We start from the raw sequence: 18,169 nt of genomic DNA, 5'->3' as shown, positions 1-18,169 counted from the left end.
GAGTAAGAGAGGACAAGACTTCAAAACAATTTTTTTAAAATTTTCAGTTAGCTCAAGAGGCACCCACTTATTAAGCTTTTTCACCTTTCCAATTTGCTTAAAATGCCACAGAAGGGCCGACGTTGAATTCATCAACTTCTGGTGTAGTTGTCAAAGGATCGGCTTTGATGATTGCTCTCAGTTGGTCATTGTCAACTTCTGGTGGCTGGGCAGTATGCTCCTCATCTTCCAGGCTCTTATCTCCTTTGCAAAATTTCCTGACCCACCACTGCACTGTACATTAGTTTGCAGATCCTGAACAAGTGCGTTGTTGATGATGTGAGCTGTCTCTGCTGCTTTATGACCCATTTTGTACTCAAATAAGAAAATCGCTCAAATTTGCTTTTTGTCTAATATCATTTCCATAGTCTAAAATAAATATAAAATAAACAGCAATAAGTCAATTGCAAAGAAACATAAAGTGAGAAATGCACATTAAAACAATGTATAACATAATTACATTTTTTAACAATATATGCCAATATCAAATGGCAATTTCAACAATACAAAACCACAATTAATTTTGCACCAAGCTAGTATTTACAGATAGCTCTTGTCAGTTATGTTTCTCTTTAGACCCCTAATATATCTTTTATTATCCATTTTGTAACAAAACAAACCTTTCTATTAGTTCCTCTCTGTTGCAGGATAGATTCCACTTTTACTTTGGATCACATTTACTTTGGGATTTGTGCCTCTCTAGCCCATAGTACATGGTAGGGTCCTTCAGGATAATGTACCCCACAGGGGTAAATTCTTGACTCTTGTATAGCCCTGGAACCAGAGGTCACCTATTTGTACTGTCCTTGAGTACGTTCAGGATAAAAATGGCTTTAGAGTTAAACACATTTTTGGTCCTTGACTTTTATAAAATTTGGACCCAAAGTTATACATTTTCTTCTCTTCCCCTCTACTCTTTCCTCTTCTTTTATCTAGTCTTCTCTAGTCTTCTTTCTTTCTTCTGTTTTTCCCCCCAGAGTATATTATTATTTCACCAAGATTATTTTCAGAAACTGAGCCCATTTATATCCATTTATTTGGGAAATTGCCAGTAAACTCACAAGTGGGAAGACACATTGCTGCAAAATCAGAAGGGTGAAGTATTTAAGAGTTCTGCTAAATGGCAGGGGGACTTGTAACCATGCAATACTTCCTTGTTTATCCTTCCTTCCACCTATGCCAGCACAAAGCTTCTTTTAAAGAAACACAATTTTAAAGGAAATCCTTGATGTGAAAGGGATTTTAAGATGCCCCAAAACACAGTCTAGGAAGTCACTTTTCCTGTGGAACATGAGTATTCCCGAGCATCGATATAGTGCAAGTGGCCTTGATTAAAGCTCTCGACAAGATGAAAATTCCAGCAGGTGATGCTCAAGGACATCACTGCTGATAAGTGGTTGTGAGCTGCTCTTGTAAGGTACAAAATCACAGAGCTGTGCAGGTTTTCTGTCCAGGTCCTTCTGCCCTTGGACATATTAACATGGCCTCTGCCAAGTCAATACTGTAGCTGTAGGGAGCAATGGGAACTATATGGTAATTAAAATACACATAATAATATCAGAAACCAAGTTTTTCTCTTTTAATTAAAATAAAAAAGAAAGTTATTCCTATGCTCTTCTTGCCAAATGACAAGTTGAAGACCATTCAGAAGGTGCATTGACTAAAATCATGGTGTGCTGAGTCTCTCCTCCTAAGAGGAGGAGGTAAAAGGGACTCCAATACAGAAGGACAGATTAGAAAATGTAATGATGGTCATTGGATTCAGGTGAATTAAGGGCATTGCCCTCTCATCTAGATGGATGTGAATTTCTCAAGAAGATATCTAAAACATACAAGATTGCTCTATTCATCCTTAGCATTGTGTTTGCAATCAGCTTAATTGTCAGGGCATGAGATCAGAAGGAGGTTTGATAAACATGATGACATTAGTGCATCTGAACATAAACAGATCCACAGAAGTCACTGTGCATTTCAGCTCCATGTGCAAGTCCCATGCATTTCATCAGCTTGCTTCCCTTGGATTGTAGAAGAATAGGTCATTAGCAAGAAATTGCAGAGGAAATTCTCTTTTCTACTATTTTAATGATGAAAGTGTCTTGTTCCATTCAAATTACAGGTGTTTCTGGATAAATTTTTCAAAGAGTGTCCCAGGAACTTAGATCACTAGGGAAATGGTGTCAACTTAAGAGCTGTTTCCCAGAAGAAAAGAGTATCTAGAGGAATGAGGGATGATAGGATGGAGCCTTTCTGAATCTAAAGGAAATTGCATAGGTCACTTACCAGTAAGCAGACCACCAACTGTTTGCCAAAAGTCTTGGAGAGCAGGCAGCAGCACATGGCCCCCACAGATGTCACCACACAGCACAGCACAGCACAGCGGGTGCCCCAGCCATGGCCCTAAGAAAGGCCCAGCTAAAACACTGAGCAGCTGGAACCTGGTAAGATGAAGCCCTGTTTGTAGAGGTAGGAGCTGCAGAAGGAGAAAACAGAGGCTTGGGGCTCATTCCTGGGGTCTCTAAGAACTTCAGGTCTGAAGGAACTACAGGAACCTGCTGCCAGCCTCCTTAGCCCAGCCCTGTCTTGGCCTGGGGGGTGGTCCCTTCAAAAGTAAGTTCATGTTGAAGATGCAGCCAGCAGAGACCAGGAGGAGGTGAAGAGGGGGCACAGGTTGACATCAGGAAGCCCACCAGCCTGAATATATTTTTACTTAAAGTAAAATCTCTTCATTAGATCTGATACCATTTGTAGTTTTAGAGATTCTAAGTTTGTATTAAAGCTTCTGAGTTGTCACAAAATTAGACTCTCTGTGATGATATTTTTAACTCTTATTTCCACTGCATAGTTCACCACTCAAGGCCCATGCATTTTCTCCACGTGCACTGATTGCTTTGCACAGGCTCCCCCAGCCCCAGGTCAGCTGCTCAGATTCTATAAATGAGCACTTTGCAAAGTGAACTGAGCAGTATTGTGTAGTCAGAGGAGCAAGATGATCTCAAAGATGCAGGTCCTCATGTCCTTGCTCCTCTGATTTCTGGTGATAAATTTAAAAGTGCCCCAATGTCTTCAGAACAATATCTCTGAAGAATTGAGAAATGATTTTAAGATGGAAGGACCATAATGCCTGTTTTCAAAATGACCCATTTATGTGCCGTTATTTAATTATTTAATTGGAAAGCATTAGAAAGCACATATTAAATGATGCATTTAATCTGTCTCTGATAAAGTGGTAGGAATGTGTGCCATTGTCCATTCTGATGCGGGGTCCAGTGGTGACATTGTGTGATCCAGTCTCCAGTCTCCATGGCTGTATCTCCAGGAGACACCATTACCATCAGCTGCAAGTCCAGGCAGTCTTAGCAGAAGCATAGACTGCTACCAGCAGAAACCAGGTCAGGCTCCTAAACTGCTCATCTATTACGCATCAGCCCAAGCATCTGGAGTCCCCAATCGATTCAGTGGCAGAGGTTCTGGAACAGATTTCATGCTCACCATCACCAAGCTGCAGGTAGGAGATGGAGGACATTATCACTGTCAGCAGGACAAGAGCCTTCCTCCCACAGAGCTTCAGCCTCCAGCACAAACCCCCTCCCCTGGCTGCCTATAGGTGTTTCCTTGCTGCACCAGCTGGTTCCTCCCCCCACAGCTCTGCGCATGCACACTTCCTCTACCTGTCCAAGATGCTGTGTCTCCTGACTCATTCCTTAGAGGGTTCGCAATCCCAGTGCAACGTTAAGAACTTGGCCTTTTCTTCAGAAGCTCAATAAGATTCAGTGCTGATTTCCTGCTGATTTTAGCAGGAAGCCCATATAAGAGCTATCCTTCCAGATTCAAATGGGACCCTGGTGAACCAACCCACCACAGAATATAATGACTCTTAGTCTTTTTGAGAAAGAGCACCCACATCTTGCCAGGAACCCTAAATATGCTCTTGGAAGCCTGCTAAGCACTTCCTACTGTCCCCCTCCATTAAGTGTGTGGCACAGGATTAATTGCCTGAATTCACATTCTCCTAGACCAATTTTCCCTATCCCAGGGAATTTAGGTAAATCAGTCTGCCTTAGCAGATTCACCTCTCACCTATTCCTAGGTTTGCCTCAAGCCAACTGGTATGCTCAAAAAGCAGGGTCCATACATTTGAACCCACATTCATCAGACCCCTCAGCACCCTACACCAGAACCCTCCAAATCTTGTAGTTTTTCTGAGGCTGGTGGGGTTCAAGGAGCACCGGGTTGGGGGCATGAGGGTTTAGAGAATGCTGCAGCTTCCTGCCCTAAGGGTGGGATTTGCCTTCTCACAGCTCCACAAGTACCAGAAACCTGTGGTTTTACCTTGACACTTTTTTCATCACACACTCTCCAGATTGATGTCCAGAAGCCTCCTGCTTTGTGGGTTCCCCAAAACACCTCACTCAGGCACGATTTTATCCCCACAAAGCCGTTTTCTTTGTAGGAGAGATAATGTGGGTGCACTTATGTTGACCTGCCTGTCTGCTGTGGGATTTTCATAAATGCCTTTAATCGTGGTGAGAATTTTTTTTTTCTATTCCTATCTTTTGAAGTGTTTTTATTAAAAAAAAGATGCTGTATTTTTGTCAAATGCTTTTTCTGCGTCAATATAAATGATCATGTGATTTTTTTCTTTTGATCTGCTAATGTGGTGTATTATTTTTTATATTAACACATCCTGGCATACCACAGATGAAACCCAGTTGATCACAGTCTAAAATTGATTTGATCTGCTGCTGAGTATGTTTTGCACATATTTTGTTGAGGATTTTAGCATGCAGCTCATTAAAGAGTTTGGTCAGTGGTTTCTTTTCTGGTGACATCTTTAAGTAGTTTGGGTATTCAGGTTATGTTATCATAAAATGACTTAGATAGACAATGTTCCCTCCACATGTACTTTTGGGAAGACTTTAAGTAGGATTGCTATTAGTTCTTTCTGGAATGCTTGATAGAATTCAACTGTGAAGCCATCTGATCCTGGGCTTTTCCTGGTTGGAAGGTTTTTGAAGACTAATTCAATATTGTTACTTGTGATTGGTACACTGAGTTCATCAATTTATTCTTTGGTCAATGTAGGTTGCTTGTGTGTTTCTAGAAGTGTGTCCATTTCATTTAATTTAGCCATCTTGTTGGCATATATTTTTTCAAAGTATCATCTTATATTTTTCCTGTGGAATCAGTGGTGATATCTCCTCTCTCATTTTTTATTTTAATTGCATCTTCTGTCTCTCTCTTTTTTCTTAGTCTGGCTAAAGGTTTTTCTATTATTTTAAACTACTTTTTAAAAATTTACTTTATTTATCTGCCTCTTCCCCCAGATAATTCTCTCCTCTGTGTGCTAATTGTTTGCTCACCTTGCTCAGGTAGTCTTGGGAAGCACACCTGGACCTCTCACATTAGAGGGGAGCATCCAAAGAATGAGCCACCTCTGCTCCCTGTGAGCTGTGGTGTCTGCTGGCTTGTAGCCTCTGCTGTTGCAGTGGGGATGTGTCTAGCTTTGTTGTGGCAGCATCTAGCTCTGTTGTGGTGAGGGATGGCGTCTGCCTCTTTTTTTTAGGAAGCACTGGGACCTGAATCCTGGACATCCCATATGATAGACAGTTGCCAAGTGGTTGAGCCATATCTGCTTCCTAGGTTTGTCAATTTCATTAACCTTCTCAAAGATCCATCTTTGGATTGTTGTGGAATTTAAGAGAAGTTCAATTATTTGAGTATAGAGAGGCCAGGACTCAGCAATGATTTTGAGAAGGAAAAATGGTTTATTGACGGCCGGCCGGACTCGGGAGCTTTCAGTTTGAATCCCGAGCCCCGAACAAGATTTTCAAACGTCTTTTATACAGAGAGGAAAGGCCAAATGGTCCCTTTGTTTCAGTTCTCAATAGGCTTCAATTAGCATATATCTCTTTCACATCTTAGGTAAGCTTTTAGCAGGGACTCCAGACATTTTAGATAAGCCTTGGTTTTTGCATTTCCCCTAAATACTTAAAGTTTATAGCCCTTGCTTTGTTAAACATTTCCTGGGACTGGAGCCTGCTGGTCCCTAAGAGCAGGACTGCAGCCTCTTACCGTTTCACACCCACAAGTCAAACAACTTAGTTATCTCTGAAGAGACAAAGAGCCTTCCACCCATAGCCCACATCATTCCCCCCCTTTGTCAAAGTTTACTTGCTAAGCTTTGGCATAATTATTGTTGTAGCTATGAGGTGGATGACTGTTTGTTGTCTTGACTGATTATTTATCAGTCTTTAGTACAGCATCAAGGACCGTTTTTAGAAGTTTAGAACTTTTCATTCTGGACAGCAGAATCTTGGGCAGGGGCCTCCCGCAGTTATTCTGCTGCCACTGGCACTCACGTGGATTTCCAGTCAGGTTCCAGATCCATCTATTACTTTTATTTTACTCTTAAAGAGTTTACACCTTTAATTTAAAAGGGGTGCTGAAGGGAGACGATCTCTTTTCTGTAACTGCTTCCTGCTGGCCATGGGCTGTAGTCATTGCCTAATAAGGTGTAAAACTCTTTAATTTATTCTAACTGGAGGAAGATGGATCTGGCATTCTGTACGAAGTTGGATGAAGTTTTCATATGGTTAATAAGATGTTCACTCTGAAAGAAACAAACTTAATTAAAATTTTGGAATACCTGTTTTTAAAAGAGGACACATTGGATTACAGAGGTAGACAAGTTTAGGTGCCTATAAAGATGGCATTCCTTAAAAGCTGGTGGGAACAGCATATATGTTCTTTTTTAAGTTATCCATCTTTAGAGAGAAATTGCAACAGACACTTAGCTTTGTCTGAAGACACATTCCAAGCTGTTCAATGATTGACACTCATTCGCTTTGTCAGATGCTCCTGGTGAACTGGCACTCCTTGGGCAACTGGCTTCACTCAGGATTAGAACACTAATTTGGAAATATTCTTAGTTTTCACCTGTGGGAGTGATCAGAACTACAGAATAAAGATTTTTACACCTTGGTTTTCATTGTACAATTTCTAGCAATTTCGACTTGTTCAATAGGTGACTCACCATCAGCAAGCAAGCCTCACTTTTGCTAACTGAGACTGGCTGAGACTGCCACCTTATTCTATAGACATGTTATTAACTGTTTAGAAAATGATTTTACCAGGAATTTAACATGTCTAATATACTTCTGCACTTGATCCAAAATAGAAAAGATAACATTACAATTATTAGGCATATATTTAGTACAGGATAAAAGTACAGCACTTAATATTAACTAATGTATTACTTAATGCATAAGGATTCAGAGTTGCCATTATTAGTTTTGAGTTTCAGGTTTGTAATACTTTACATGTTATCTCTCCATGAGAGCAGGCCATAATGCCAATTGTGTTTAAGTTTTACTTACAGTCTCCTGGTATCATGGCTCCACTTAGCATGTTCTTCAACGCAGTGAGCAAGTTGCAGCATCCTTCCAGTATTCCAGAGATTTTCCAGTATTCTACTAGCCTGGTGCATAGTGCTCTCTGGCACCATGGAACAGTGCCAGTCTGGAGGCGATATCCATTGTACACTTGGCTGTACCGAGTCATTATTGCTTGCAGGAGCTTGAAACTGCAATATAGTTTCCATCGACTTCAGGAGCAGAACCAGAGACTGATATAGCACATATTTTTAATTGAGGGGTCAGTGACCAGCCTAGCCAATAACTCACATGGAGAGGCCACCTGTAATGTATACAAGGCCTGGTTCGAATGCACAAGAGTTTGACAATGTTAAAGTTTATTCCTTGTTTTATATATATTTTAAACAACTTAACGCAATACATATATCAAATGACTATTTACTTACACAATTTTACTATGAAGATAACAGTAGGTACTTTACTTTAGTAATAGAGGAAAAATATTATTTTTCATTGTTAGAATGAAAACAGAATATTTCCAATAGAATCAAGACAACTTTTTATTACCATTTACTTAAATGTGTATTTTGCAGTGGCCTTCAGACAGGTTTATTATCATGAAGTTATTTCTGCTACCAATACCAATCTAAGTTTCTTTAGTTAACAATGACTTCTACAACTAGAACTATTTAAACATTTTCAGTTTGGAAGATGTTTTACAAACTCTTTATAATTGACTATAACCGCATTGACTAGACACCTCATGTTTAAATAAACTTACTAAATTACAATTACCAATGAAAGAAATTTACTCTTTATTTAAGAGAGCATATCTACAATCTTTTCCCTTTAGCCTAATTTCACCAATGTGAACTTACAATTTTCACTTACAATTTTCATTACTGTAAAGATTTTGTACATATGTTAATTTAGTTTATAAATTAACTATGGGAGATTACACTCAAGTTAAATAAAATTGAAACCATTATAGTTTATGCAAGGAATGTTCTCTTTTTCCCTTACAGGAAGCTAAAAACTTCTTTTCTTTAAGTTATGAAAATTATTAATTTAAAAGCATAACTGACTACCAGGTTTTAAAACACATGCATACTGACTACCAGGTTTCAAAACACATTACACAATTACTTAATTTTTTAAAATCATAACCCAGGAAAGATCTCTCCATAGTTTTTATGGACTTTCCTTTACTTACTGAAATTTGTTAATAGAGCCACTAATTACCTTATTTTGTTGGAAAGAAATCTTCTGGAAGAAAATAAGGCTCACCAGATTGTGGAGAAGAAAATACTTTATTCTCAATCTTGCAAGAAGGGGCGCAGAGCCAGATATGGCTGGTGCCCCGAACAAAGAAAAATGACACAATTTATACCCCTAAGCCTAGCATGCAAGCTCTTCCTGTTTTTCCATAGATTGGATACTTCAGAAGTTACAGCTTATCTGAGATTTAACTTTCCCACGCAAAAGTTTGATTTAACTGCTTCTTCTATCACATTCCAACCATTTTAGTTTTTACCTGCTCCCCCCTTTGTCAAATAAGGAATAGAATTTAGTGCTGAAATGGCACCGACTTAGTTAGCTCCTTCTTGGGCATCCTTCCACTGCCCATAGGACTGGCCTAAACTGGTCTCCTCCACTGCTGTCCAACCCGGGAGTGGGAGACTGAGGCAGCAGGCCGCCGGGTTACATCAACATTTTTCTTCTGTGAAAATTAACCTAATCTTTGTTTTTTTTTTTTTTTTTTCCAATTTATGGCTGACAAAGGTTTAAACTGGGAAATTACCAGGCAAACTGATTCTTAATTCCCTAGCCTAGTAGATAGGTTTAATCTGCCACACCTAGTCTTGCCTTAAAAGCTCTTGCAAAGAGGAGGCCCTTTCCCAATTGTTTCCATAATCAGATTTCTATGACTTTTTCATCCTGCTTAGTTCAATTTGGGCTTTAAGAATATTTATAAATATAACTGCATATTTAATTTTGAACAATTTGAGCAAATAGGCAGACATGAATAGTTTGACACAACAACATGACTTTAGTTACTTTAAACTTTTCAAAGACTTTTGAAACTCTTCTTAATTTGCACTATGACCATGCAGTTTACCACAAGAATTTTCTTTCTTACTTAATGGATTGTAATAACCAAAATGTTCTCAATGCCTTAGCACCATTTTGTTTTAGAACTTTATATTTTACCTTGAAATTAGCAGAATTTTGGATAAGCAACAAGATTAGTTTTATATATATTTACTGAGGCTATTTGAAGCCTCAGGGAGACAGACTGCTTTCTCTCATGAATTGCCACTCTTAGGAACACTGACCGTCAAGGCAGGAGACTTCTCCCCCTCCACCCCCCTTTTGGTTTTGGAGATAATAAAACTCCAGTGGTCATTTAACCTTATTCTATCAGGCAGCAATTTATTTAGTTTACACTTGAATTCATGAGAGAAAGGGTTACTAATACCAGGAGAGGAGACAGTGCTGTCCCAGCTCTTCTCAATTATGAAATAACCATAGGCAAAGGCAAAGGGTGAGGTTAGGCTTGAAGTAACCATAAACAAAGGAAAGGTTAGTGTAGAATTTACACTTAAATAATAGTTTCAGGCTAAATTCACCCAGCTATAATCTCAGTTATTGTCTTTCCACTGTTTTACAATATAAATGCATTTATAAATGATTTTAACTCTTAGTTACAGTTTTTATTAATTTTTTAAAACCTATTAATTTTATAACACCTTTAAATACCTTTCATTCAACTTATAACATATTAAATGAACTTAACCATTACTTTAATTTTTCCTTTTAAAGTGAAAGAATAAATCTCTTGCAGTTAGTTTGAAATAAAAGGCTACTTTTCAGGATTTGATTTCTAGAACATAAAATGTTCTTTTAAAAGAACTCTTCTTCAAACATTGAGGATATGATGAGGTTAAAGCACAAGAAGCTATTGATAAAAGATTTTCTTTGTATATTGATCTTATTCAATTTTAATCATAAAAATTTCCCTTCCACAAACCTTCTACACTTTCAGTATTCATTCAGGTTCTGTCCCACACTCTACTCTTTCCAATAATCAATCATTTTATCTTAGGACAAAATCATCTTCTGTTTCCTTAACAATAAAAAACCCACTCCATATATCCCACATACTAAGTTACCAGGCAAACTTCTTACAACATATAATTGCCATTAATACTAAACAAGTTTGTTAAAATAATGAACTTTTCTTCACTTTAAATACTTAGTAGCATGTAATACCAGAAACAGTTTTTTTGGAAGCAAGTTGGCAGGGGAGATTGGCTGCCGAATAAGTTTGTTATAAAATTGCCTTTTATTATTATTATTATCAATTCAGTTTTGTTAAATAATGACTTTCTGCAATTAGCCACTTAAATACCTTAAACAATGTTTTGTAAAACTTTTATAATTATTTATACCCTTAATACAAAGTTTACCTTCACAGAACACATTCTCTTACTTAAGGTTACTACAATACCTTCTAAGAACCTGAGCAGAATGCAAACGTATTTTGGCTTTGACACCCTAAGGAGGGAACTTTACTGCATTTATTCTGATTCTGCTTTTCACCTCCTTCACTTCCCCCCCTTCCAGGCAGTCGGGTGCACAACAAACAGGAATGCGGCTTATGAATAGAAGGGTGGACTCACTGGAAAGGGGCAAGCCGCTCCCACCTTTCCAGCTTTCAGCCAAAATGGGCAGACAGAACCTACTCAAATTTGGCAACTCTCCCAGGAACCCAGCCGCCCTGACTGGGACATTCCCAACAGACTTGGGTGCTTGGCGCGGACACAGATGGCCTCCAAGCCCCGGCAAAGGGCCAGACCAGAGACAAGACACCAGAACATGCACAAACATCTAGACTCCTCAGCTTTTGCCCCAGAATCATTTCACCCCCTTGCCAATGGCAAGGGAGGGCTCCAGCTCAGCTGTAATTCTACTTCATGTAAGGACACAACTCCAATACTAACATTGAGCTGACACAGACAGAAGCACAAAGGTCACTAATCTGACTCACAAGTTTATATATTTATTTTCACCACGGCTGCCCCCCACAGCCATCACAAACCTCAGAACACTTAACATTTGGTATAAAGCAAATTCATTCACAAATTAGCACCATAACAAAAGATTCCAGCTAGACTTTTCCACTGTTTAAACTTTACACCCAGACCAAGCTCCACCAGAAAAGCCGATCCATTTTCCTGTAACCAAGTTTTGTTTTCCTTAATCTAGACCAATTTCCAGGATATTAGGACTCGAACCTATAAATACCCTTCCTATTAAAATCGAGACTCCACTCCTTTAGTGGATATAAGACCAGTACCAGATTCTAACATGCAGTTAGACAAACCCAAAACACCAGGGCTTTTCCCCGGTTTTCCTCCTTTTCCCAAGCCTAGAGAGAACGGCTTCCCCCCAGCCTTCTGGGGCTACTAGGGTTCTCTCGGGAGGTGATCAGCCTCCCCTTCCTAGCAATTAAAGCTAGGGCCTTCCAGACTGTGCTCACCCGGGGAGTCTTACCTTCTTCCATGTTCGGAGTTCTTTTTCGTTCTCAGAATCTTTCTCTTCAGACCTTCCATTGCCCTCGATTTTTGTCGGGAAGATTCTGGTGGAGCCCACATCTTTTCTGGATTAAATTTAATCCAGGGGCGCCCAGATTTGGGGTTCACCCGAGTCCTCCCGGCTTCCTCGGGGATTTGGAAGGGGCAGCAAAATGCTACCGTCTCTGGCCTTCATTTATTGTCCCTTCGTGGTCGCCATTAATGTTGTGGAATTTAAGAGAAGTTCAATTATTTGAGTATAGAGAGGCCAGGACTCAGCAATGATTTTGAGAAGGAAAAATGGTTTATTGACGGCCGGCCGGACTCGGGAGCTTTCAGTTTGAATCCCGAGCCCCGAACAAGATTTTCAAACGTCTTTTATACAGAGAGGAAAGGCCAAATGGTCCCTTTGTTTCAGTTCTCAATAGGCTTCAATTAGCATATATCTCTTTCACATCTTAGGTAAGCTTTTAGCAGGGACTCCAGACATTTTAGATAAGCCTTGGTTTTTGCATTTCCCCTAAATACTTAAAGTTTATAGCCCTTGCTTTGTTAAACATTTCCTGGGACTGGAGCCTGCTGGTCCCTAAGAGCAGGACTGCAGCCTCTTACCGTTTCACACCCACAAGTCAAACAACTTAGTTATCTCTGAAGAGACAAAGAGCCTTCCACCCATAGCCCACATCAGGATCTGTTAAAAAAAATTTTTTTTTTTTAAATTCTCATGTCCTTTAATTCTGCTCTAACCTTTGTCATTTCCTGTTTTCTGTTTGCTTTGGGATTTTTTGTTCTTTTCCTAGTTCCCCCAGGTGTTCAATTCGGTCTTTGATCTTTGCTCTTTCTTCCTTTCTTTCTTTCATTTCCTTCCTTCATTTCCTTCCTTCCTTCCTTTCCTTCCTTCCTTCCTTCAAGAATTTATGTCTATACATTTCTCTACTAATTTTACTGCATCCCATGTGTTTTGACATGTTCTGCTCTCATTTTCATCCATTTCACGGAAGTTACTAATTTCTTTATCAATTTCCTCTTTGACCCGCTAAGAGTGTGTTGTTTAACTTCCATTTCTTTATGTCCATTATCGTTCTGTGTCCCTTATTAATTTCCAGCTTCATTCTTTTGTGGTCAGAGAAATTAGTTTGTAAATTTCAATCAGTCTAATTTTGTTGAGACTAGTTCTGATAACAAGCATGTAGTGTATCCTGGAGAATGTTCCAGGTGTGCTTGAGATGGATCTTCACCAGGAATAGATTTCAAGACTACAATTTCTTTGTTCATTCAGAAGAAGCAACTCCTCATTGGTTAAATATGCATCATGAAATTGCAGAAGTTCAGTCCCATCTTTAGGCTCCAGTGCTTACTCTAGTTCTTTTTTTTTTTCAACTAAAATATTTTTATTAAAAACACTGTGAGCTTAAAGAACAATCATGTATAACATGCAAAATCCCCAAACTTCACCCCTCCACCAATACCTTGCATTGTTGTGGAACATTTGTTACAGATGAGACTAGCAAAGCCAGGAAGAGAAACTAGACAGTGTCACAATGCCCTCGTTCATATTTCAAAGAATATCCCGTACAATTAGCTTGTAGGGGAAATGAAGGAGCTAAGACATAGTAGAAAGAATAAAAGAAGCAATACTAAAAAGCTTTTTGTTTAAGTCCTCAAGGTCTCCATCTTTGGTTTTCTCTGGACCTCACTTTCCTTATTCATACAATGTGCTAAAAATATCTACTTTGGGGAAATTGAATATGATAGTATAATAAAGATGTTATATAAAAAGTGATGGACTTAAGAAATATATAGAACCATAATTCTTTTCTTTTGTATAGGTATATCTAAAGCACAGATAAAAATACTGAAGTGAGAAAAATTTTGTGAAGGAATATGCAAAGCTTAAGCATTCTATATTTCAGATGATGTTACTTCTTATTTGAGTAAATGTTGTATTCATTCTTTTAAAATGAAACAGTGACATTCTAGTTCTCTTCCTATATTCATATCATCTGCCGTTACTTCCCCTGAACATTTTCCATGGGAGCTGGAATCAACCTCTTCCAAAGTCCTGTTAGTTTTGATAGTTTGAACTCCTCCCAAGAATCACAACTAAACTTAATGTCATCTATAATGGTTAATCATTTTCACAATTTTTTCCATTTACTTTGCTGAGATCCATAAGAAATCTCAATGTCTATAGCAGCTGTAACTCATAAAATGTATTTTTAAATAATAAGGCCTGAATTAAAAATGACTTCTCAATCCATGATTTGGTGAATGGATGCTGGGTTTAGCAGGCAGGAAAACACAGTGAATTTCATTGTACAACTCCATCAGAGCTTTGGGGGACCAAGTGCATTGTCAGTGTGCAGAAATATTTTGAAAGGAATCTTTTTTTCTGAGCAGTAGATCTCAACAGTGGGCTTAAATTTTTCAGCTAACTATGTTGTAAACAGGTGGGTGGTAATTCAGCAATTCTTTTTCAATTTCTAGAGCACTCAAAGTAGATTTTGCATATTTTTTAAGGGTCCTGGGATTTTCCAGAAGGCAAATGAGCATAGGCTTCAATTTATAATCACCCACCACATTAGCACCTAACAAGGGAGTCACCCTCCCTATCAAGTGAAGACAATAGAGAAAGAAGGAAGGCACCTTCAAAGAGAAAGTAGCTTTTAATTTTACATTTCCTCTTCCAGTTTTCACATTCTTACCTTCAAGCCTTTGACAAGAGTTTTTCCTTTCCTCTAAAATGATGTACATTACATGAATTCCAGGAATTTATTTGCCTGAGATGAGGCCTAAGAACCAACAAATACATTAATTTATCCAAATCAAAGGAATCCTTATAAGGCAACATCAATACTGTTTTTTCATAAGCCCTTTGCCAATATGACAGAGATATAGTATTCCTTAGGAGAAATACTAGCAGAGAAGGCTCTAGCTTCCAAATTAGTTAATAATATGTTGTTTCTCACAGGATTGGAGACTCTGTACTTCCCAGACTTTTTCAATAGTGTGTTTTATTTGCTTAGTATTTGAAAAAAAATGAAGGTCTAGTTGGGACACTGAATAATTCAGGGTCCTTTACCTGACTGCTACATGCCCACAAGTCTTGTAAATTATCTACCTAACTCAGTAAGTTTCCAGCTAATTCAATCCATAGCATCACACCTGGGGAAATTATAATTCAAAATAAAACCTTCTGCCAATCACGAAACGACTCCAAAAGGGTAGATGAGAAAGGAAACAGTTTGATTAATTAAATATAGAAAAGTGTACATCCAGACAATACTGTAAAGAGGTTACAAAGTCAGAAGAAAATATCAACTTTTTAGATATCTGTGGGAAAACTACTCATTATACACACATGTTCTCAAGGTAAATGATAACTGGTTCTCCAGAGAGAAAACTGACAGCTCCATTCATCACAAAGAGTTTATCTTAATCACATGTGGAAATGGAGGTGAGCCTCTGGCTCAGTTAATTGCCTTTTTCTAAGGAAACATAAAGAGAAATATAAAAGTATAATATTTTTAGGGCATAAGGTAGTTTTTCAACTTGGAGCCAGGTGTCCATTTAAGTTTTCCACCTACTCTCCCACAGAAAATGGGAGAGAAGGGCATTATCTTCCTGATTATTCCATTTCCAAGAGATGGTTCCCAGGTGATTGAGAAAGATATTCCTCTATATTTATAGAAGTTTTAGATTACATAAAAGTTACATCAAAAATATGAGGGATTCCTATACTGCATCCCTCATTCTTCCCCCCATTAACAACCTTTCATTAGTGTGGTACATTTATTGAAAATGGTGATTAAATATTGAAACATTGTTATTAACCATGATCTATAGCTTACAATTTGGTTTATACTTTGACCACACAATTTGCCCTACACAATAATTGCACCAGTTATCCTTTCCTGCCATAGATGTAACTTTTATGTCATCTGAAACCTCCACAAAAACAAAACCAAATTTTTTCCCTTGCATCTTTTATCAGTGTATGATCTGTCTTTCATATATATTGAAAATTTCTTCAGTATGTTCCCTCAGTGTCTTATTTGTTATTTTATTTTCAAAGAAGCTTTAAGTCACAGAAACGTCACATAGAAAATATCGGGACTTCCTATACACCCCATCCCCCCTTCTCTCACATTTTAACCTATTAATAATATCTGACATGAGTATGGTCCATTTGTTACAATTGATGAACAAATATTGAAGCATTGCTACTACCCATGGACAATGGTCTCCATTATGGTTTATACTTTGCACTGTACTATATTTTTGGTTTTGACATAATGTATCATAATGCATGCATCATTGATAATTAATGCAGAATAATTCCAGTGCTCTCAATATGCCCTATTCCACCTATTCTTCCCTCTCTGTCCCCTTGGAATCTTTGGTAACCACTAAGTTTCAGCCTTCCAAGGATAATTTTCATAGTTTCACATTAATATTAAGGTCCTGAATGTGTTCATATTGTCCTAGGGTGTCATTTCTTGGGTGGAGACCCACAAAATAAAAAGAAAGTATTAAATTTCCCTCGTGGTGAGTTCTGCTACATTCTCTAATAGAATGTCAAGAATCTCAAGAGTACATATGTAGTGTCTATTAAAAGAAAACAGATCAGTATGTTAAGCAACTATTTATCTTTTAAAAATATATACCTTTGAAGAGTGGGGTGGGGTATATGGGAACCTCATATTTTTAATGTAACATTTTTGTGACCTATATATCCTTTTTAAAAAGCCAATTAAAATAAAAACAAATAAAAACTATACATACCTCTGAAAGGGACAGAAAACTAATTTACAATTTGAATTTTCTAAAATAGGTGAGGTAAGGAGAGGATGGAGAGTAAAGGCACCTACAACTTGTATGAGGGAAAATCAAATTTTCTTTTACATTTGATATTACCTTTGTAGATGATTTCACCATTTATTTCATATCCTATTTTAATATGATGGACTTTATATCTGAATAAGAGGATGACCTTGGAAGGAAAATACCATGTTCAAGTTTGCACACCTTCTCTCATCTGAAACACAGCGGGGCAGGAGCCTGAGGTTCTGGGATGGTGTCATCATATTGCAGCCATTCTTTGTTTCTTGAAAACCTAGAATAAGAACAATTTCCTATCCTTGCATTGTTTTGATCCATGGAATTCCCAGGACAAGCTCACATTTAAGAGGTAAGCAAATGCTCTGTACTTCTTTGTAGGAAAAGTTGTAAAGGCACATGCTCCTAAGCATGGAACATGGAGGAGTAAGAAAACTGGAGACATGGAAGGTCATGGAAGTCTCTACTGAGAAGGAATGATTTGATCAAAGTCTTAATGTTGTGAGGAAATGACAGGGGACTGATGCAGAGATGTTGTGCAACTCATGATAGGAAAAATAATCAAGCAAAAATACAGTCTCTAACTGTTAGGTAGAGAAGCTTGTGATGCTGGTAGCATTTGAGTCATATCCCATTTAATAACTTAGATCTACTTGAATAGGAGAATCATGAACTAGGAAAATTTCAAGTTTGTAAAAATCTGTAATAAGGCCACAGTAGAACAGAAACCTGAGTATTTTTCAGCTTATTATTAATTGTTGTTTCTCTGGCCATATACCTCAGATAAAAGGCTCTATTTGTGAGGCTCAGATCAACAAGCTGCTACAAAATGTATGTTGGCTGTGGGATGTTCCTGCAATGAATCAGGGAAGATGAAGTTGCATTTCTCAGAGCAGAGTGTGAGGGTTTAAAACCTTGTAAGCCACTCTCTCCTTATATCTAATCTATCTATCTATCTCTCATCTATCTATTTATCTATCTATCTATCTATCTATTTCTCTATATATATATTTTTAAATTTATTGAAGTATATCAGTCATAAATACACATAAATAAACAATAAGTGTATAGTTAGAGTTGTGGACCTACAAGTCAAACATACATAATATCATAGAGTCCTCTCATACCTCAACCTACCAACAATACCTTGCATTGCTGTGAAATATATTTAACAAATGATTAAAAAGTAACCTCAAAATATTACTGCTAACCAAACCATTTTCCCCAAACCACCCTATTATGATTTTATATTACTTATACATGAACATGCATATATAATAAATGTATAGTACAAGTTGGCAACTTACAAGCAAAAGTGCATAACATCATACAGGGGTCCCA

General features: G+C 37.9%; 1 long non-coding RNA gene across 1 annotated transcript; it reads right to left on the bottom strand.

The window, feature by feature from the left end:
* Window positions 1-3,230: 3,230 nt before the first annotated feature.
* On the bottom strand, window positions 3,231-17,093 carry LOC131274092 (uncharacterized). The gene is made up of 3 exons (XR_009181302.1): window positions 17,018-17,093; window positions 14,695-14,781; window positions 3,231-3,538 (listed from the first exon to the last, which is right to left on the bottom strand). It is a non-coding gene; the product is annotated as an uncharacterized lncRNA (long non-coding RNA).
* Window positions 17,094-18,169: the final 1,076 nt, after the last annotated feature.

Source organism: Dasypus novemcinctus, chromosome 17 (genome assembly GCF_030445035.2).
Source record: "Dasypus novemcinctus isolate mDasNov1 chromosome 17, mDasNov1.1.hap2, whole genome shotgun sequence".
Lineage (NCBI taxonomy): Eukaryota > Metazoa > Chordata > Mammalia > Cingulata > Dasypodidae > Dasypus > Dasypus novemcinctus.
The sequence above is the reverse complement of the archived record's forward strand: the minus strand, read 5'-3'. Positions and strand labels throughout refer to the sequence as shown.